Here is a 22,794-nt window from a genome sequence, read left to right as displayed (position 1 = left end):
CGGAAAAAATCACATGGCACACCGACACACCTGTGTGGATAGGGCAATGGCCGCTATCCGCTGAAAAGCTCCAGGCTGCTTCAGTGCTTGTAAAAGAACAGCTTGAAGCTGGTCATATAGAACCTTCCACCTCCCTTTGGAATACGCCCATTTTTGTAATTCGCAAAAAGTCCGGCAAGTGGCACCTTCTCCATGATCTAAGAGCAATTAACAAGACAATGGTCCCTATGGGAGCCGCTCAAGCAGGCCTTCCGGTACCGTCCGCCATTCCCTCTAACACTTCTAAAATGGTTATTGATCTCAAAGATTGTTTCTTTTCCATTCCCCTTCATCCTGATGATTGCAAACGCTTTGCCTTCTCCCTCCCAGTTTCCAACTGCGCTGGTCCTTGTCCTCATTACCAATGGAAGGTATTGCCTCAAGGCATGGCCAATAGTCCCACCCTCTGTCAAAAATATGTTGCTTCCTTCATTGATCCCTTTCGCACCTTACACCCTTCCCTTTATATCTTGCACTATATGGACGACATTCTTCTTGCCTGTGCCGATGAATCTCTCCTACGCTCTGCATCTTCCGATCTCATTTCTCTTTTATCCTCCAAAGGCTTTAACATTTCAGCTGATAAAGTCCAGGTGTCTCCACCCCAGCTGTTTTTAGGCTTTGAACTTCTGCCCTCCCAAGTAAAAACACAAAAGGTGCAAATTCGTATGCAGCACCTCAAGACACTTAATGATTTCCAACGGCTCCTTGGTGACATTAACTGGCTTCGCCCCTATCTTAAGCTCACTACAGGAAATCTTAAACCCCTTTTTGACATCCTCCAAGGAGACTCCAACCCCTCTAGCCCTCGCTCACTTACTGAGGAAGCTCGTGTTGCACTCAATCTTGTTAATCATGCCATTCAAAACCAATTCATTACCTACTATAACCCCTCTATCCCCCTACAACTCATTGTCTGTTCCACTGCCTTTACACCCACTGCAGTTTTCTGGCAAACTGCCCCCCTTTATTGGGTTCATCTTCCTTCCTTTTCTTCTAAAGTTCTTTCTACATACCCTTCATCTATTCTTCAACTTTTGCACCAAGGATGCGATATCTCTCTCAAACTTTTTGCTAAACATCCTGATCTCATTCTCCCATACTCTACACAACAGTTAGCCTGGCTTGCGAACCAGGATCAAGCCTGGCTCCTTTTCTCACTTACTTTCAAGGCACCCTTTCCACTCACATGCCAGCCGATAAACTTTTACACTTTCTTAACAAGCATCCTGTCGTTTTCACTAAAATTACTAAACATCAACCCATCTCCACTGCCTCCCTTGTCTTTACCGATGGGAGCTCCAATGGTACGGCTTCCTTTTCAGTTGATGGCGCTCAACACACTATAACAACCGCCCACGACTCTGCCCAGCTTGTTGAACTGGAGGCCATTCATCAAGTTTTTCTCTCTGTCCCTCAGGCCTTTAACCTATATACAGATAGCCATTACATTGCATCCTCTCTCCCCCTTTTAGAAACAGTGCCTTTCATTAAACCCTCCACTCCCTCCTTTACCCTTTTTTCTAATATACAACAGCTTATTTTACAACGCTCCAATCCATTTTTTGTGTCCCACATTCGAGCGCATTCAGGCCTGCCCGGTCCTCTGACCCTTGGCAACGCCCTTGTTGATGCTGCCTCCCGTACCCCCTCCTCCGCCCTCGTCCTCCTTTCCAACTCTGCTCCACCCTCCTCACAATCCCCTTTGCAGCAAGCTTCTCTTCCTCATCGCCTCCACCACCTCAATGCTCAAACTCTACGCCTTAAATATGCTATCACTCGCGAACAAGCCCGCGAAATTGTTCGCTCCTGCAAATCTTGTCTTTCTCTTCTTCTTGAACCTCACGTTGGCGTTAACCCCCGTGGCATCGTGCCCGGTGAACTTTGGCAAATGGATGTCACGCATTTCTCAGCCTTTGGCAAGCTCAAATATGTTCATGTCACTGTTGATACCTTTAGTGGTTTTATTTGTGCCTCCTTACATACCGGAGAATCTTCTACCGATGTCATCGCCCACATGCTTCACTGCTTCACCATTTTAGCAGTGCCCAAAATTATTAAAACAGACAATGGCGGGGCCGGGCGGTGGCGCTGGAGGTAAGGTGCCTGCCTTACCTGCGCTAGCCTAGGAGACGGACCGCGGTTTGATCCCCCGGCGTCCCATATGGTCCCCCAAGCCAGGAGCGACTTCTGAGCGCATAGCCAGGAGTAACCCCTGAGCGTTACCAGGTGTGGCCCAAAAACCAAACCAAAAAAAAAAAAAAAAAAAAAAAACAGACAATGGCCCCGGATATGTTGGCCACAAATTTCAAGACTTTTGTGCTAAATTTGGCATTAAGCACAAAACGGGAATAGCCTTTAACCCCCAGGGTCAAGGCATTGTTGAGCGAGCTAATCAAACCTTAAAAAACATGCTCTTTAAGCTCGCAGGCGAAAGTGAAACCTTGTACGCCCGCCGAGGCAAGCACCGCCTCCTGCTTGCCCATGCACTTTTTGTGCTCAATTTCTTGTCTCTAGATCCTCAAAGCCGCTCGGCGGCTGATCATTATTGGCACCCACACACTGCCAATGATTTCCAGTCTGTCCTTTGGAAAGATGTTCGATCAGGACTCTGGAAAGGGCCCCACCCAGTTCTCATCTGGGGAAAAGGCCATGCTTGTGTCCATGACACCGACACTGGTGACACCCGCTGGCTTCCGGACCGGCTGGTCAAGCATTATAACCCGCCCAGGGCCCCTAGCCCTGAGAATCCCGTTCCCCCTTCTCTTCCAGAACCCAACACCGTTGATGCTGTCGTCCCTGAAATCAACTCTGAACATGCGCGCCCTCTTGTTGCTGTTGTTGCTCCTGCTCCCCTCCACCTGCCCAGCCCAGACCAATGACCGCTACCGAGTCTTCAATTATACCTGGCAGATCATCAATGAGGCTGGCGACGTCGCCAATCAAACCTCCGTTCTCTCCACTCCATTCCTTGGCCTGTCCTCCAAGTCGACCTTTGTGCCCTCGCCATGGGTGCAAGCTCGTTTTGGGGCACCTCCACCTTTTGCTTGCCTCAACCCCGTGCTGTCGACCACTACGACTACTACGCCCCTGCCGCTGGTGGCTGTAACTCCGTCGTCCGCAGAGACGTTTTGAGCCACCATACCACCACCTTTTATGTCTGCCCCGGCCATCACCGTCCCCGCTCCGACGACATCAGATGCAGATCTCATGAACAGTATTTCTGCACCTCCTGGGGCTGCAAAACCACAGGCACTGCCTACTGGCACCCATCTTCCTCTTGGGACTTCATCACTGTTACACGACCTCCTCCTTCTCTGCCCCTTCTGAACTGCGATGCTTCCTCTACCACCCATGGTTTGTGCAATCCCATTCTCATCAACTTCACCGCTGCTGGCCGTAAACATCACTAGACTCAGGCTGCCCAATGGGGACTCAGACTTTACATTTAGGGTACCAATTATGGTCTTCTTTTCTCCCTCCGCCTGCTTAAACAGTTACCAGCCTCCCGCCCCCTTGTCGTAGGCCCCAATGCCTTTCTTCACCCCAATTTAGGTACCCCTTTTCAAATCCCTTCCCCTCCTCCCCCTCTCCCCTCTGCCTCTACTTCTCTTCGTCAACTCACTTTGCCCTCCGGTCCCGCTCCATCCTCTCAAGTTATTCTCAACCTCATGAATGCTTCTGCTCTCACTCTTATGGATCCTGCCTATGAACGCTGTTGGCTTTGTTTCTCTCCTCAACCTCCTTTCTATGAAGGCGTTGCTGTTTTTGGCAACCTCTCCTCTACCTCAGACCCCTCCGTCTACGTTGGAACACACATCCTCAACATGGCATAACGGTCGGTCAAGTCGTAGGCTCTGGTCTTTGCCTCAAGCCTGCTGACTCCTTGCTCCCTAGCCAGCTGCTCGATGTGTGCAACGACACTGTGGATATCTCCAATTCTTCCTCTTCTGACACTTATCTGCTAGCACCCAATGGCACTTACTTTGCCTGTGCCTCTGGCCTTACTCTTTTTGTCATTCGTTCTTCTTTTCTCCTTTCTCATGACTATTGCATTCTCGTCATTCTCATCCCAAAAATTACCATTCATTCAGAACATATCTTTCCCTCGTCTAGTACTTCCACAAACACCTACTCTTCTTCGCCCCTCTACCAGCAACGTCGCGAACCCTTCACCACCGTTACCCTTGCCGTTCTTCTCGCTGTTGGTGCTACCGGTGCTGGCACAGGAATCTACTCTCTTGTCTCCTCTCAATCCAACTTTCGTATCCTCACTCAGGCAGTAGAACAAGACGTCAATGAAATCAAAACCAGTTTACAATTTCTCACTGATACCGTCAGTTCCCTTGCTGATGTTGTCCTTCAAAATCGCCGTGCTTTAGATTTTGCCCTTATGAAGGAAGGGGGAGTCTTTGTAGCCCTTAAGGAACAATGTTGTATTTTCAAAGACAAAACTGGACTAGTTAGGGACAGTGTTCAACACATTGGCGATGGTATGAAAGAATTTCAGAACCATTTTGATCAAGAACAAAGTTGGTACCAGGGCTGGTTTTTCTCTTCTCCTTGGCTCCACATGATACTGTCCACCGTTTTGGGCCCCCTTATTAGCCGTATGCTGCTCCTTTCCCTTGGCCCATGGGCTCTCCGCAAACTCACTGACTTTGTTAAAAATCAGGCAGATGATAAGGAAAAAACCTCTGTTCAGGTTCACTACCAGCAATTGGCCCCACGTGACTCCTGTGAAAACTTAGCTATAGTCACCAAGCTGCCCTTCCAGCCACTAAGTTTCCAGGAGATTGAGCGCATCACTAACAAACGGAGCTCGCTCCGGTCTTTGTGCTCTCGTCTGTGGAGATGCCTACGACGGGATTAGCAGGGTCCCAGTTAGGGCATGGCCCCAAAAGGCTACGGCGTATAATTCGGATCTCTGCGCACACCCACTGCGTCCGTAGTCACCATTTTAAATGCGGCTGATGGCCATGTCCGACCTGGTCAAACCCTGTAGCCTAAGACACGGATCTTCCACCCACTCATGACTTTCCTTCTTTTATTAGAAGAGAAAGGGGGAGATGTTGGATACTGTGACTTGTCAAAGGCCATTTTGCTGTCTTCTGCCTTAGTCCCGCTTTTCACCTAAAAGCTGCCTACATGCAGTTTTGCTGTGAGTCCTTGAGTTAACAGGAAAGAATGTGCAGCTGCAGGAGATAATTAACTCTGTGGCCCGGAGAAGAGCAAACATAGCCCGGTACCATTCCCAGAAATAAGGTTTTACTCCCTTAACTACATTCCTGAATTAACAAGGCATTTATCATTAGATATATGTTACATTGTCTGTCCGAGATTATTCCTGTAGAACATTAACCCCCACCTCCTAATTGTTAAGAGTTAGGAATGCAGCTAAGAAGGTCACAAAATGTTTTCCTGGAAATGACTTGTAGGTTGTCCTGCCCCCTAGCCCACCGCCCACTTGCCCTATTTGGAGAATGATTTACTTCCTTTGTTTCATCTAGCCTGAGTTGTAATGAAATGGCTTTCGCGCCAAAAGTATGATTGACACCACCTTTTGCCTGCCCCCTTCACCTTCCCTATATAAGAGATGCAGGACCCCAATAAAATCACCTTTGAACGGTCTGATCGTCTAAGGTCATTATTACTAACCTCTCTCAGATTTTTACAGGTGTGGTCGTGCTTCTAGCCCTGCTAAATAAAGGTGCGGTCGTCCGTAAGCCTCTCAACTGATTCCTGCTGGCCGGGCCCCTCCGGGGGGCTTGCAGGACCCCGCAATATGTATCTAAACCAAGTGTGCTGAAAATTAATTATAAAGAAATTTATTTTAAAACAAATTTTTAAAAGTCTTTGTCCTATATATATTCTATTATATGACCTAAATGTGCTCATGAATTTAGGAATCCAGGAGTTAAACCAACCAAATAAACGTGAAATTATTCTCTAGTTATATAGAATATTCCATATGTATAACTCAAAATTCAAATCTGAGAACATCCATATATTATCTGTAATGTATTTTATAAATAAATTATAGTTATTAATACAATATAAATAATTATCTTCTAACAATAAATCAGCCATCAAACATTTTCAAACATGATCATCAGTTTATCAAAAAATTGTTAAATTTGGAAATTTATATTTTAACTATTTTTCTTTACAATACTTTTACTGATTAAAATACATAAAAATGTTTATAAGCCTTAAATTGGAAAGTTTAGCAGATAACCATAGTGATATTTATTACTAATTCTATTTTTAGAATTTAGAGATTTTTACAGGAAAATCATATATATGAAACCAAAACATAAAATCTTTATGATTTATTGTTTCTTAAATTAAACAATATATTTGTATGTTTTCATACAAATTCTTATCTTGAGACCTGCCAAATTTTTCAACTTACTATATATAAATATGTATACACATATATATTATGATACTACAAATAAAACTAGAATCCAGTGTAAAAAGTTTCTATTTTAATTTTTCTTACACCATTTAATAACACATTTTAAGACTGGCATAATCAAGACCAAGTCTCTCCTGCTTAAATCCAGGAAATGTTAGTGTGAGTCTCAAAATTTTAAACATTCATATAAACATTAAACCTCCACCAGTCAGCTCTACAGAAAATTCAAGGTTTTCAGGATAAGACAACCTCTAAGCTGTCCATCCCATTCTTTTCTTGCATGGATGTTTAAAGAACATCGTTCAAGTCTCGTTCTCTTCTGCCTTTTTCATCAGCTTCACTTTACTGTCATCAGTGTTTGCCTTGAGTCCACTCACTATTATTAATCATATTTTCCCCTTTCCCTTTTGATATTTGTCACCAAAATAATCCTCCAGGTTGTCCCATCCCTGTGTTCTCTATATAACTGTATACATCTTCTATTTTACCCAATCCTACCAGCCTCTGCATTTAGAAAGCTTCCCCATCAGAAAGCATAAGAACTCTAATTCATTAACCAAAATACCTGCTATAATCTCAGTATATTTTCTTAACATTTTAAACTCTTTTCCTGTCATCGGGATCAGAATCACCACCGCACATTAAACTGCTGTCTTGTCCTCCTCTCTGTTGGTAGTTGCCCTCTATATAGCCCAGGTTCTCCCTAGCTTTGGACTAGGTCCATTAAAATAAAATTAGTTTGATTTAAGCATAGCAGATCAAATTTTACTAACAATATATCTAGTCCAATAATTTCTCAATTTATTTCTTCAGTAAAATACTTAGAAATCCAACTTTCTATTTTCAAGTTCTATAGTCTATGTTATATAAATTTAATGAGCCATGCCAGAAACCGTTTTGTAACAGTTTCAAACCAAAGATATTTGCAAATGTTAGTATAGCCTAATAAGTGTTCTTTAGTCGACAAATGTTTTCTCTATTCATGCCTTGCTAGAGGAACAATTATCTATTCAAAGTTTTAACAGAGATTTAGAAACTCCCTGTCTGAAAAAGCAAAGAGAAAATTGGTCTCATGGCCTATGGATAGATCACATTATAATAAATACACTATAGTAATGGCAATTGCAGGATGGAGGACATTTCGAGATTCTTCATAGAAAAGAAGACTTAAAATTGTGGGCATTGACAATATAAGTTAGTCTTATTATAATGAAATATGCTGTAAAGTTGAAGATGATTTTTATTTAGTGCAGAGAATCAAGGTCATCAGAGGTAAAGTATGTTTTTGCAGAATATCAGGAAGTAAGTCTGCTTTATCTTTCCTCTCACATACACTGTGCTTTGACTGCGTGATAATTCATGAAAGGAGAAAAAAAGCACAGAATTTTAGAGTTAAATAAGGTTTTCTCTTTGAATTGTGAAATTATATTTGGCCAATCTCTAGCAGCTGCCTCTTAGAATCTGTATTTTCCAAGTGTTAATGGCCCCAAGTTAGCAATAAACATGAACATTAAGTGGAAATTTTGTTTTCTTTTATTAGGGCACACATAGAATCCCTGCTTTCACAGCATATTTTTGTCATTCCCCAAACTGCAAATCAGTGCCATGTGTGTGCAATAATCTTCTGCCCACTATCTTTAAGCCATACATTTAGTGACCTAAAATATAAAATAAAACGTTTGAAATCTTATGAGGAAAATGATATGTGTTTAAAAATAAGTTTAGTATGTGGGTTTCTTTGTTCAGCTATTTATTTCTAATTCAACCGGTATACATATCTATATACATATATGTGCATACAAACATATGTACACATACATATGCTTGTCTATATCAGAACATTAGAAGGAAACATGGGTCCATGCCCACACCCATGCCACAACCTGCCTGTGTCACATTGACAGATACATTTCAAAGTCCAGTGGTGCAGCTTAGATCTCATGTTTTCAGTATTGTAGACTATTTTAGATAGAGAGCTATATTGCTCTTGCAAGTAACCAGTGTAACCTAAGCCCTAGCCTCTATTCCCCATTGCATCTTTCTCTTTCTTTTTCCCTTGATTTCTTGCCTCCTCTGTTCCCTTCCTCCCTATTCTGTTGGGGCAAAGTTTGATCTAGGCATCGCCCCTTCTCTAAATTATATTTCCTAATCCAATTATCTCATATACCACAAATAAGTGAGATCATCCTATATTCTTCTTTCACTTTACTTAACTCAACATATCTTCCAGTTCCAACCATTTTGCAGCAAATTGTTTTATGTTTTCATAGTTACTTACTACTGTATAGCTTTCATTGTGTACATATACTACATATTCATAGCCCAGTTATCTTCTTTTGGACACCTAGGTTAATTTCAGACCTTAGCTACTTGAAAAGTGCGGCAGTAAATAATAGTGTACAAATGTCATTAAATGAATTTTTATTTGTCCTGCAGATAAATATCCCAAAATGGAATTGCCATGTCACATGGAAGTTTAATTCTAAGTTCCCAATATTGAGAAGTCTTCATATTGTTTTCTACAGTGTTCCTAGCAGATGAACTACCAGCATTGGGATGAGATTATTTTTTTGGCCACATCGGCACCAACTCAAATTGTTGTTACTACTTTTCATATATGCCATACTCACTGGCCTGAAAAGCTCAATCAGTTATTCAATAAATGATATCAGATGATGATGTGTGATGCTAATCATTTTTATATGTGACTACTGGGCAGCTGCCTGTCTATCTAAGAAGTGTCAATTCATTTAGTCCCAATATTTTTGATAGGGTTTTGGATTTTTTTATTGTTCTAGATTTTTGTGAATAAGGTATATATATGGTGATGAGATTATTGTCAAAATATTGTAAGCCAAAAACTCAACTATCAAAAACTTTGTAAATAATGATTCTTTAAATAAAAAGTTTGAGAAGATTGTGAACAGAGGATACCTTATTTTATTTACATGTGATGGTAGTTATCACTATTAGAAGCTACATGTAATTATATTTTTCTGTGTCTATCTTTAGCACTGTCAGAACTAACATCATCCTCAAATATTACTTAAAACATAAGAAAGCTCTTCAGAAAAAATGAATATTTCTTAAATAAAAGAAAAAACTTTAGTTTATAAAATACAAAATTAAATCAGCTTTTAAAAATATATGTATGCTACTTAATTTTTTCAAAATCTAAAGGTCATTTTACAAATTTACAAGATTATGACATATAATCTATAAATAAAATATAAACAAACTATAGAGAATTGTTTCCTCTTGAGTTAACTCCCTAATTTCTCTTGAAATGGCTAAGTTTGGACTTCTTCCCACTATTCAGAATTTTTAACTGTACTTTAAACAGATCACATCCATCTCTTTGGCATCAACAAGCTAACTAATCTAAGGAAATCGAATCTCAATTGAAATAGCTACTTTATACTTCTGCCAAGAGGAGAAGGTTCAGAGCAAAAGGTGTAATTAAAAGTATGACTAAGCAGATAGTCCCACTGAAGAAAAGTCTCACAAAACACAAAAAATGAAATGAAAAGAGTGTGCCTCCATAAAATGTGAAATTTTCATCTCTCACTGAGTCACTTTAGCTCTAGAATCTCAGCTTTCTGCTATATGACTCAGTTGCTATAGTAACTTACAACTGGGAACTAAATAAAGTAATTTCTATGCTAGTGCTGGTGTCTATAACTTCAGTACCTGATGCTAACCAAATTGTGCTCAATAAACAAATTTAAACTTTAAAAGCCTGCAATGTGATCACAATGCTTTCTATACAACTGATTAATCTCAATTGATCTTGGCTCAGAGCACAGGAACGTAAGAAATCTCAGAAACAGAAAAAGACTACTTAAGGCCAATATGCCTGCGTCCTTTGTTTTTCTTATCTGATTTCCTACTTTATCCCCATTCCTCTATCCTGTCTTAGTTTTAAAATAAGAAGTCAGGAGCTCTCTCTTCAACTCATCGATAATCCTGCTTTCACTGATCCCTTTAGACAATTTATTCTATATTAAACCACTCCCTCTTGGCCTCCCTCTTTTCATTTATCCTACTCTAAACCTAAAGAACAAAGAGATCAGGCAGCCCAATAGATACTTAGTCTTTAATCCTCCCAGCTGGGCCTGTTATTGCTCCACATTTGATTATAAGATTATTCACTGTTTGGCAAGAAATCAAAAAACCGAAGTACCTTCTTGATGCCCCTATTTGTATGTGTATGTCAGACCCTTACTCATTTTGTCACAATACACTGTGTTTGACTTTGGTAATAATCTTTATGAAGAGAAATGAAACCATTGACTCTAAATATATGTTTGTATCTTTCCCGAGCATCTCTTTAAAAAGCAATATGTCTTATACAATATAAATCCATTGCTCTTCTCAAGTGAGCTTATATTTTCCAGATCAATGTCATTATGTGGATTTAAAGTATAAAGCAATCTCCTGGATTTGATTCTTTAGTAAAGTTCTTGTACATTATCTTGCAAGCAGCAAATAAAATGTTGCAGATTTGTTTATTCTGTTTTAGTTTTCTTTGGTCTTGGGGCCACACCCAGTGGTACTTGTGTACTACTCCTGACTCTGTGACCAGGAGCTGCTCCTAACAGTTCTCAGAAACCATGCTGTACTAGAAGTCTACTACTCCACACCTACACCATACAAAACACGAAGTCAGCCTTTTGAGTTTTCTCTTTAATCTATTTTTTTTAATTCTGATGCGAGATTCTAAGAAAAATAATTTAAGGATGAACTATAGTGTATTAAAATATTGTGCTTGTTTCTCATTTTATAAAGCTCGTAGTCTTAGTTCCACTAATATTTCAAAGGCTCTGATTATTCTATGATATGTGCCTCCAATGCCCAAAACAGTCCAGGTCAGAGTATTTGAAACCAATATGAAAAGCATGGTGCCTGATTATAGAAAAATTACATCTGGGGCAGGAGTGGTGGTGCTAGAGGTAAGGTGTCTACCTTGCAAACACTAGCCTAGAACGGACCTTGTTAGATCCTCCGTGTCCCATATGGTCCCCCAAGCCAGGACCGATTTCTGAGCGCATAGCCAGGAGTAAGCCCTGAGCATCAACGGGTGTACCCCCCAAAAAAAAACCCAGAAAAATTACATCTCATGGGACAATTTTCTAGAAGTAATGGTTTGTATTTCTACAAATTAATCACATTTGATAAAGAAAAATAGAAAAAGAAACAGAAAAATTAAAGGATGAAGGGGGTCAATAAAGAGTGGCAAAATGAAGGCACGGCAAATTGAAAGTAAAGTAATTTTAATAACTTCCACGTGAATATCTTGATTTTTTGATTAAGATGAAGATGCAATTTTAAGATATGTTTTCTTTTAATTACCAAGACACTCCAAACACCAGGGAAGTATCTGAGGCACCAAAATAGGAACTGATAATATGAAGTCACCATGCATTCATAAACCTTTCCCTGGGGTTCTCCTGTATTCTAGTTGCTACCTTGGTTTCTATCTAATCAGTTTTTAAAAGCAAAGAACTGTTGAGGGTTAAAAGTAAGGATTGACATGCTACTACTACTAGATGCCTGACCCCCCCAAAAAAAAAATCTCATTAAGAAACAATATGAAATAGTTTTTAGCTGTGAAAAGGCACCCAAGAGAATAACAGAAATATATTAGGTTAACTGTCAGATACACGGTGTTGCCTGTATGCCAAAACAAAAACATCCTTAGAGAGATATGAGCAATGCAGAAACAGAGTCAGCTAACAACTGTCAGCTGGGATTTTTGAATACTATTTAAATGCAACAAGTAGCAGTTGGGAACAAGTAATTTCCAGGAAAGATGGGAAAATGAAATTTTGTTAACTATGAGAATAGAGGAAGAATCGAACTTAGCATCATTCTATTTTTTTTAAGCCAAGAGTATTTCCATCAAATATTCTCCACTAGAAAATTGTAATACACATTAGCATAAATATAAAAAGCGGGCTCTATCCTTACACAATACATGACACTTAATAGCAATTTATAAATATTTGTTGCATGTAGCGTGGAATGGAGGAAGGAAGTAAATGGTGAAAGAAAGAAAATCAGCCCTAAATTAACTTTCATAGAATAAAAAAAAGAACTGGAAGCATAAATGGGTTCGTATGAGGATGAGGTTAGACATCAGAATACTTATATTTTAGCCTCAAGCTGTAAGTGGCAGCTGGCTTCATGGCCTAGGCCAGGTGGTCAGTCAGCGCTCGCTAGTAGAATTTGGCATTCAAGTCAAGCAGCTGCAAAGCCGAAACAGCCCAGCAGCTTTGTAGAAACAGAGGTACAGACCATTTCATGCTTCCAGGCTCCCAGCCAATCCCAATAAGAGAGGCCCAGGATGCCTGCCTGTGCCCATAATGGAAAGAGCAGAGCTGTTCTACAGTATGGAGCACAGAACAGGAAAGACCACATTCCAGGATGGCAACAAGTCCCTGATTTAAACAGAGGGAGAAAATATCTTCTTATAGGCCTTGCAAGCTTTCATACAAATATCAACAGGAATTCAAGGATCTGAGAGCCAATCTGTCCCCCAAGAAACTTTCACTGTGCTATTTCCACATAATAAATTTCTGACTGAGCAAGGATTGAGCAATGTCTGTTGATACTTAGCATAATGATCTTCCCAAACCATATTAAAAAACAAGTAATTTCCATTTTGCCACTCTGTCTTTGTTGAGAAGCGCCATGCGAACCTTATTGGTTGGTGCATCAAAGCTATAGAAATAAATTTTAATTTCCTTTTCCATTAAAATAATATCCATAGCTCTTTTGCTAAATAGCCACAGAATATTAGAACTTGCCATAAGGCCAGGTGCCCCATTTTACATTTAAATCTTATAACTATGTGCTGGACACAAGTCAGAAATAATTACAGAGATTTTTATCTCTGCCTTCTGAATTCTTTTCTAAAACAAAAGATCATAATTATGGTTATTATACTACAATGTGTTCTAGACACTTAACTCTAAAATCTCGTTGGACATCACATCATCACATTAATTTCCCCCTTTAATCTGTACTTTCTCTAATATTTACCTGATACTAGGTGCTTTTTTGTTTTGTTTTGTTTTGTCTTTTGGGTCACACCCAGCAGCGCTCAGAGGTTACTCTTGGCTCTATGCTCAGAAATCACTCCTGGCAGGCTCGGGAGACCATATGGGATGCTGGGATTCGAACCTCCATCTTTCTGCATGCAAGGCAAACACCTTACCTCCATGCTAATCTCTGGCCGCAATACTAGGTGCTTTTAACAAGAATCTTTCAGTAGACCTAGGTAAGTACTCTTTTTTTTTTTTTTTTTTTTTTTCTTTTTTGGTTTTAGAGTCACACTTGGCAGTGTTCAGGGGTTACTTTTGGCTCTGTGCTCAGAAATCACTCCTGGCAGGTTCAGAGAATCATGTGTGATGCCGGGATTCGAAACACTGTCCTTCTGCATGCAAAGCAAATGCCCTACCTCCATGATATCTCTCCAGCCCTGGTAAGTACTAATTTTGATTTTTCCAGAAGGGCATATAATACTGAGTTTGTTTAGGGCATGGATGACAATGAGCTAAAAAAACATGGACTTATAGTCAAGTGAATGAATAAGTCAGAGTTGGAAGTTAAAATCTAAACCTTAAGTATTGTTAAATCATAAGTATATAAATTATATTAGTTTCAATTTTACAATACAATCACCAAAATAAATCTAACTAACAATTATTGATATACATAGTTATATTTATTTTATGTGATGAGAAATTTTCATCTGGTTTTTACATTTACAACATCAGAGGTTTTGTTCACTTTTTCAATTTTACCATTTCTGTATAAGTGGCATTTGGTATTTATCTTTTTCTAAGTTATTTTAATTAGCATAGTATTCTCGCATTTTATTTATGTTACTATCAATAATAAGGTTTCCATTTTGGGTGTATTTTTGTTTGTTTTTGGGTCCAACCGGCAGTGCTCAGGGGTTACTACAGGATCTTTACTCAAAAATCACTCCTGTCAGGCTCGGTGGACCATATGGAATGCCGGGATTCCAAACACCATCCATCCTGAATTGGCTGCGTGTAAGGCAAATGTCCTACCGCTGTGCTATATTTCTGGCCCCAGATCTCCTTATTTTAATTTCCTTTTTAATTTTTGTGGAAGTCTCTAAGACAGTGTTTAAGAATCACAAGGGACCTGCCTAGTGATAGCAGTGAATCCAGTATTTCAAAGTTAGGACACAACAATGTCAAACTCTCAGTATCAGGAATTATTGGGAGCCGAGGGCTATACCTCGCAAAATTCAAAAACTTGCACCACAATTGTGGTACCGAGTATCAAACTAGTCAAGTTGTACACAAGCAAATCATGTGACTTAATCCTGCTCTCTCTTTATAGCACCAAGTTTTCGTTCTTTTCTTCTATATTAATAATTATTTCTTTGTGACAACAATGGAGAAATATTTGTACTTGGAAGCAGAAACTTTTACATTTTTCTAAAGAAAGATCGCCTTCAATAAATTAAAAATTTAAAATGTTTGTAAACCCCATTTTATCTCTATGTACACAATATTTTCACTCTCAGAAGAATATGATGACACTGAAACCCCAAATCATATAGACATACCAATTTTAAAATAATTATAACATTACATTGTGTAGCATAATATCACATATATTTTTATAGGCCACATTTCATTTATTTCAGCAGATGGGTGGATTCTTTCATGTCTAAGTACTGTAAATAATGAATTTGAGTGAACTTGAGAATGCAGGTGTCTTTTCAACTGAGTTATTTGAATGATCATCCAAAAGTCACATAGATGGATTATATGGAAGCAGATCTATTTTGAAACCTTTACTTTTTGATTTTGGTTTGAGGGTCAAGCCAAATATTTTGTATGCTTGAGCTCAGGCTACACAATTAGCAGTTCTTAAAGGACCATGCTTTGCCAGGAAACAAAAGAGAAGTACTCTACCACTGGCTCTATCTCCATGCCCTAATTTTAAATTTTTTAAGATCTCAACGCTATTTTCTAAAATAACTTCATTTATCATATTCTTACGAATAGCGTGACATTTCCATCCTCATTGATACTTGTTTTTTTCTATATTTTGATAGAATATTTGATAGCCAATTTAACAGAATAATATCTCACTATGGTTTAGATTTGCATCCTCTAATAATGTTAAGTTTCTCAACTGGGTTGAGAAAGAATTGGGTTAAGTAACAAGTGAATTGATTTTTATGACGTCAATATTTAGTTTTATGGTATATAGTATAATTGCTATTATTGGCATTAAATGAACATGTGTATAAGTCCATAAAACAGGGATTTGTTAATATTAAATGTTCCATAAATCTTCAGTCACTCTCTGTTAAGTACTGACAAGTTATTTCAATCTTTTAAAGATAGAGTTGTTTTATTCAATATATTTAGTTACCTTATAGATACAGAAACTTCTTAATCAGACTCAGCTCTATGATTTGGCCTCCAAAATGGCTGTTCTATATGCTTGATTATCACTGATAACCAATGGACAAAGAACTATTTAGGGAAAGCAGTGATAGTTCATTGTATCTAGTAGGAGAGGAATTATGTCAATATTTATTCCCAGAGTTATTTAGCACTATTCAGAATATGCCTCCAGATATGAAAAGTGCATAAGGTCCTTTGTAGTCACCGCAAATTAATATACTGTTCGTGCATCCAGTTTTCTTCCAGAAAACTCTTCTTTGAGTTAGTAAAAATGCTATCATTTAACCATAACTGTTACACTGTTAACTATTATGTAACTGTGTTAACATCCTTCTTTAGAGTAAGAATCAAAAAACAAGATAGGAGAAATGTGGATAGATTATCTTCTTAATAGGCTGAGGGGAAAATTATGACAAATGTCCTTTCTTTTTACACAGACTTTTCATTACACTTTTGGTGGTGTGATATTTTTTATCTGGATAATTTCAAATGTAGCATTAGCACAGTGGGAAGGGCATTTGGCTTGCACATGGCTGACTGGGGTTGGATCACCTGGTTTGATACACAGCATCCCATAGGGTTCCGTGAGCCTATGAGCACAGAGCCAAGAATGCTGCCAGGTGTAGCTCCAAAAGCAAAAAACAACCAAACTTTACCCCCTTCTTTTATTTTCTTGGTCAGTTTTTTAAATTTCTCCCTAAAATAAAACCATTCTAAAAAATGTATTTGATTGCCAGTCATTAAACATTAAATTTCTTTAGGTAAAAGTGAAGAAAGGAGATATCTGAAGGTAAAGGGACTAAAATTATATGCCTTAAATTCTAAATTAATATTTTGATCTAATTTTTTCCTTATCTCTTCTGTCTTTTTCAAAGTTGTCTTCCATTTGGATAACATTCAATCACACATAACAGCAGGTGTGAAGTAACTTTACATTAAGATAATAAGAATGTAAGAAATAAAGCTATGTGTATGTATGTATGTATTATCCACTTGAAATTTTTCTAAGTGCCTCACTCAGATTCCAATCCACTTTAGATACCATATTTTCCGGCATATAAGACAACTAAGCGTATAAGACGACACCCTAATTTTTCAGTTAAAACATAGGTTTAGGCCTATATTCACTGTATCAGACAGAACGTTCCTGTGCTGCAACTGTATGTACCACAGTGAGCCAATCACAACAAACAAAGGTTCAAAGGTTATACTGGAATAGACTTCCTCTCTGACTCTGGCCAATCTAAGCAGACTTTTTACAGTGTAGATTCGGGGCCAGAACATTGTCTAATTTGCATGCATAAAAAGCCTGCTTGTATTGGCTGAGTTAGAGAAGTGGTCTGAGTAGCCTTGCAGTGATTGGTGCAGGATCGAGTTGGAAAATTTGTTTTGTGGCAATATTCAGACAATTTTCGTTTAGCGGCATATTGAAACATTTTTCGGGATATACTCGGCATTTAAGACGACCCCCGATTTTCCATTGACTTTTTTTTTTTGTTTCAAAAGTCGTCTTATATGCCGGAAAATACGGTATTTGCTTTTCTAGCCTTTAAATAGCCTGCTGATAACCTGCTTAAAAAAGAATGTACAGCAAATATTTCTCTTTATGGCTGATATCCCATGTTTCATACATGGAAAGTTAATAACAAAGATTACAAAAACAATTTACATAAATAAAATAGAAAACCAGTGCTTTGAAAAATTTTTAATTAAGATATACAAAATACTTCATCATCTAATTAGTTTAGGAGTTAAAAGTATGCAGTCTAAGATTTTTAAAGCATTAGGGTTTTGTGGTTGTTGATCTTGTTCTTGTTTGGGGGACACACTTGACAGTCCTCAGGGAATACTCTTTGTTCTGTGCTCAGAATTTGCTCTCAGCAGGCTAAGGAGACCATAATAGAATGATAGGAATCAAATCCGGGTTGTTCCTAGATTGACTCCATGCAAGCACAATCCTACTGTTTTGCTAATTCTCAGGCCCCAAATAATCATTTTTAATTTTACATAAAAGCTTAAACCTCAAGTTTGAGTCACTTTTCTCAGCACTTTTTGCAGACACTACCCAGCCCTATGTTAAAGATTGCAATGAGTAGAGGAATACTATAAAGAAAAGAGGCACAAGAGAACCAACTAGAAGTAGCAATTAAACTACTTAAATTTACTTAAAACTAATTTGTTTAATGTGAAAGTCTCATATCAACCCCCATATGAGAAAATTTTCACAATTTAGATAAGAAAAACTCAAATAAATGTTAGGCTGACCCTAATACTCTTCACTCATCAGATGGATGATGAAGATGAGGATGCTACTACATTGTTCCCTAGGAATAAAAATGAGCCAAATAATGACAGCATGTGGAAGAGAGTCAATTTAAATAATGCAGAGAAAGGGGACAGAGTGATAACACAGCAGGTAGGGCATTTGCCTTGCTTGCAGCCAATCTGGTTTCAATCCTCAGCATCACATATGATTCCCCAAGCCTGCCAGGAGTGATTTCTGAGCGCCCCAGGGCCTGACCCTAAAACTGTAAATAAATAAATAAATGTAAATAAATAATAAAAGATTTAGAGAGCATGACAAATAATCTTAGTGAGTGATGAAGGGAACAATGCAAATGAACCACTTAATGTTGATCAAACCAATATACACCAAATACATTAGAAATTAAGCAAAAAAGATGCCTAGGGATATAGGCATAAGGGAGCAGGAAAATATCTCATGATTATCCATAGAGCATATCTCTAGCAAGCTATGAATTGAGAGTAAAAGCTGAAAAAATTAGTCTAGAAAGACCAATACCAAGTACAGAAGATAGGTCACTTGCTTGGCTCTAGACTGACCAGGTTTGATTACCATATGGGTAAACCATATGATCCCAAGAGTCAGCCAGGAGTGATCCCAAGGATGTAGTTCTGGATGGAGTTGAACACTCTCACACAAGAATAAAAAAGAAGGACCAGAGTGAAATAATAAAATAAAGAAAGAAGGACCAGAGCATTTGCCTAGCATTTGGGTGCCCAGGGTCTAATCCTGGTATCAACAGCTATTTTCAAAGTTAGAGGCTACTACTGAAATAAAGCTGACAAGAACAGTGATACCTAGAAAACCAAATGCCTTTTTTCTTAACTGCTTGTAGAAATTTTAGAGTCCTACATTGGTAAAACTAAAAGAAAGTAGCTTGAAAAAATATTTTATAGAAACATCAGCATCTTGGAACCAAATAATGTAGTTTATAAATATTACCCTAAAATTATACCTCAAGACAAAAAGGCAGAATTAGAGTATATCAAATGAATTTATTAAAGGTAGCTAAGAATAGAGTCTGGAGTGGTGGCAAAAGTGATAGAGTGTTTGCCTTGCACACGCTAACCTAGGATGGATTGTGGTTCGATTTGCCAGTGTCCCATATGATCCCCCAAGCCAGGAGCAATGTCTGAGCTCATAACCAGGAGTAAACCCTGAACGTCACTAGGTATGCCCCCCAAAAAATAAACATATAACAACATTTAAGTTTAGTATATAATCTTACAAAAGTAAGGTATTTTTATAGTTTTAGTTTATTTATACATTGAGAAAATAGCATACTAATCAAAGCCATTTTCAGTCTAAATTTATCTATAAAACGTATTAATTTAGTCACTTGCCTTTATAAGATACTGTATTCAGAGTTAAGGAAATTTTAAAGTTTAGTCATTCCCCAAAGCCTCAATTATTTCTTTTACCATACTTTTTACTAACTATGTTAATGAGAAGCAAACTAAACTATTAATAGACTAAGCATTATTCAAGTGTAAGGAGGATAAAATAGCATATAAAAACAATAGCATAGTCTAAAAGAAGCTAATTGGTCTCTGAATAATTGTCAATTTAATTAAAATATCTTCGTTGGAATTATTTTATTAAAATACTTCAAATAATAATTAATAAGAAATAAAGCACAAAATATATAAAATGTTACAATGATTGTTAAAAATCTACTGAAAATATGAACAGTATACAAAGAATAAAAATATGTATGACTTATGTCTTTTAATTTAAAATGTAAATATTTATATTCATGTATTGAATTTATATTTACTAATATGTTACAAGGTAGAACATAAATATACATACAATTACATTAGAAAAATATTGCATACACACCTAAAATTTAAAGCAAATTTTATAGACCACATAAAATTTTTTCTTTAGTTCTTCTGTTTTTGTGTCACATACACTGCAATGAAGTGGAAAACCAAAAAACAATCTGAAAGATCAACGAAAGCAGAAGTTGGTTCTTTGAAAAAATAAACAAGATTGATAGACCATCGGCAAAACTCACAAAGAAAGAGAGAGACAGAAATCTGATAACCCGTATTAGAAATGAAAAGGGGAGATCACGACAGATATTGCAGAGATCCAAAGGGTAATCAGAGACTACTTTGAGAAATGTAATGCTACTAAACATGAGAACCTAGAAGAAATGGAAAAATTCTTGAACACATAACTTTCCACATTTAAGTAAAGAGGATGTAGCATATCTAAACACCCCCATCACTACTGAGGAAATTGAAACTGTAATGAAACATCTGCCCAAAAAGAAAAGCCCAGGCCCAGATGGATTTACTAATGAATTTTTTCAAATCTTTCAAGAGGAGCTACTACCAATCCAAGCCAAGCTCTTCCATGAAATTGAAAAGACGGGAACACTCCCAAACAGCTTTTATGAAGCCAACATCACCTTGATAAAAAACCAGACAGAGATGCTGCCACAAAAGAAAATTACAGACCAATATCCCTGATAAATGCTGCTGCAAAGATCTTCAACAAATCCTGGCAAATAGGATCCAATGCATCATCCAGAAGATCATACACTACAACCAAGTAGGCTTCATCCCACGAATGCAAGGATGGTTTAACATCCGTAAATCTATCAACATCAAACACAACATCAACAACAAGAAAAATAAAAATCACATGATCATATCAATAGACGCAGAGAAAGCATTTGATAAGGTCCAACACCAATTCTTGATCAAAACTCTCAGCAAGATGGAAATGGAAGGAACCTTTCTCAATCTAGTTGAAGCCATCTACCACAAGCCAATGGCAAATATTATCCTCAATGGAGAAAAACTAAAAGCCTTTCTTCTAAATTCTGGTACAAGACAAGGCTATCCACTCTCACCACTCCTCTTTAACATAGTACTGGAAGTTCTTACTATAGCGATCAGGGAAGAAAAATATATCAAGGGAATCCAGATAGGAAAGTCAAGCTCTCATTGTTTGAAGACGACATGATACTCTACTTAGAAAACCCTAAAGACTCTACCAAAAGGCTCCTAGAAACAATAAATTCATATAGCAAGGTGGCAGGCTACAAAATCAACCTACAGAAATCAATGGCCTTTTATACACCAATAATGATAGGGAAGAGATAGAAGTCAGGAAGGCAATCCCATTCACAATACTGCCACACAAACTCAAATATCTTGGAGTCAACTTGACCAAAGACGTGAAGGACCTATACAAAGAAAACTATGAAGACCTGCTCCAAGAAATAAGAGAGGACACACAGAAATGGAAACACATACCATGCTCATGGATTGGCAGGATTAACATCATTAAAATGGCAATACTCCCAAAGCATTATACAGATTTAATGCGATCCCCTTAAAAATACCCATGACATTCTTCAAAGTGGATCAAATACTTATGACGTTCATCTGGAACAATAAACACCCTTGAATAGCTAAAGCACTCCTAGGGAAAAGGAAAATGAGAGGCATTAATTTCCCCAACTTTAAACTGTACTACAAAGCAATAGTTATCAAAACAGCATGGTATTGGAATAAAGACAGACCTTCAGATCAGTGGAATAGGCTTGAGTTCTCAGAGAACATTTCCCAGACATGTAATTACCTAATTTTTTACAAAGGAGCAAGAAATCCTAAGTGGAGCAGGGAAAATCTCTTCAACAAGTGGTGCTGGCAGAACTGGTTAGCCACTTGCAAAAAAGTGAGCATAGACCCCCAGTTAACATCATGTACAAAGGTAAAATCCAAATGGATTAAAGACCTTGATATCAGACCTGATACCATAAGGTATATAGAACAACATGTTGGTAAAACACTCCATGACATTGAGACTAAAGGCATGTTCAAGGAGGAAACTGCACTTTTCAAACAAGTAGAAGCAGAGATCAACAGATGGAAATACATTAAACTGAGAAGCTTCTGCACCTCAAAAGAAATAGTGCCCAGGATACAAGAGTCACCCACTGAGTGGGAGAAACTATTCACCCAACACCCTTCATATAAGGTGCTAATATCCAAAATATATAGGACACTGACAGAACTTTACAAGAAAAAAATATCTAATCCCATAAAAAAATGGGGAGAAGAAATGAACAGACACTTTGATAAAAAAGAAATAAAAATGGCCAAAAGGCACATTAAAAAATGCTCCTCATCACTAATCATTAGGGAGATGCAAATCAAAACAATGATGAGATACCACCTCACACCACAGAGATTGGCGCACATCACAAAGAATGAAAACAATCAGTGCTGGCAGGGATGTGGAGGGAAAGGAACTCTTATCCACTGCTGGTGGGAATGCCGTCTTGTCCAACCTCTATGAAAAGCGATATGGAGATTCCTCCAAAATCTGGAAATTGTGCTCCCATTCGACCCATCTATTTCATTCCTAGGTATATACCCTAAGAACACAAGAATACAATACAAAAACCCTTTCCTCACACCTACATTTATTGCAGCACTATTCACAATAGCCAAGCTCTGGAAACAACCATGATGCCTTTCAACAGACGAATGGCTAAAGAAATTGTGGTACATATACACAATGAAATATTATGCAGCTGTCAGGAG

The sequence above is a fragment of the Suncus etruscus genome, chromosome 13 (genome assembly GCF_024139225.1).
Source record: "Suncus etruscus isolate mSunEtr1 chromosome 13, mSunEtr1.pri.cur, whole genome shotgun sequence".
NCBI lineage: Eukaryota > Metazoa > Chordata > Mammalia > Eulipotyphla > Soricidae > Suncus > Suncus etruscus.
The sequence above is the reverse complement of the archived record's forward strand: the minus strand, read 5'-3'. Positions refer to the sequence as shown.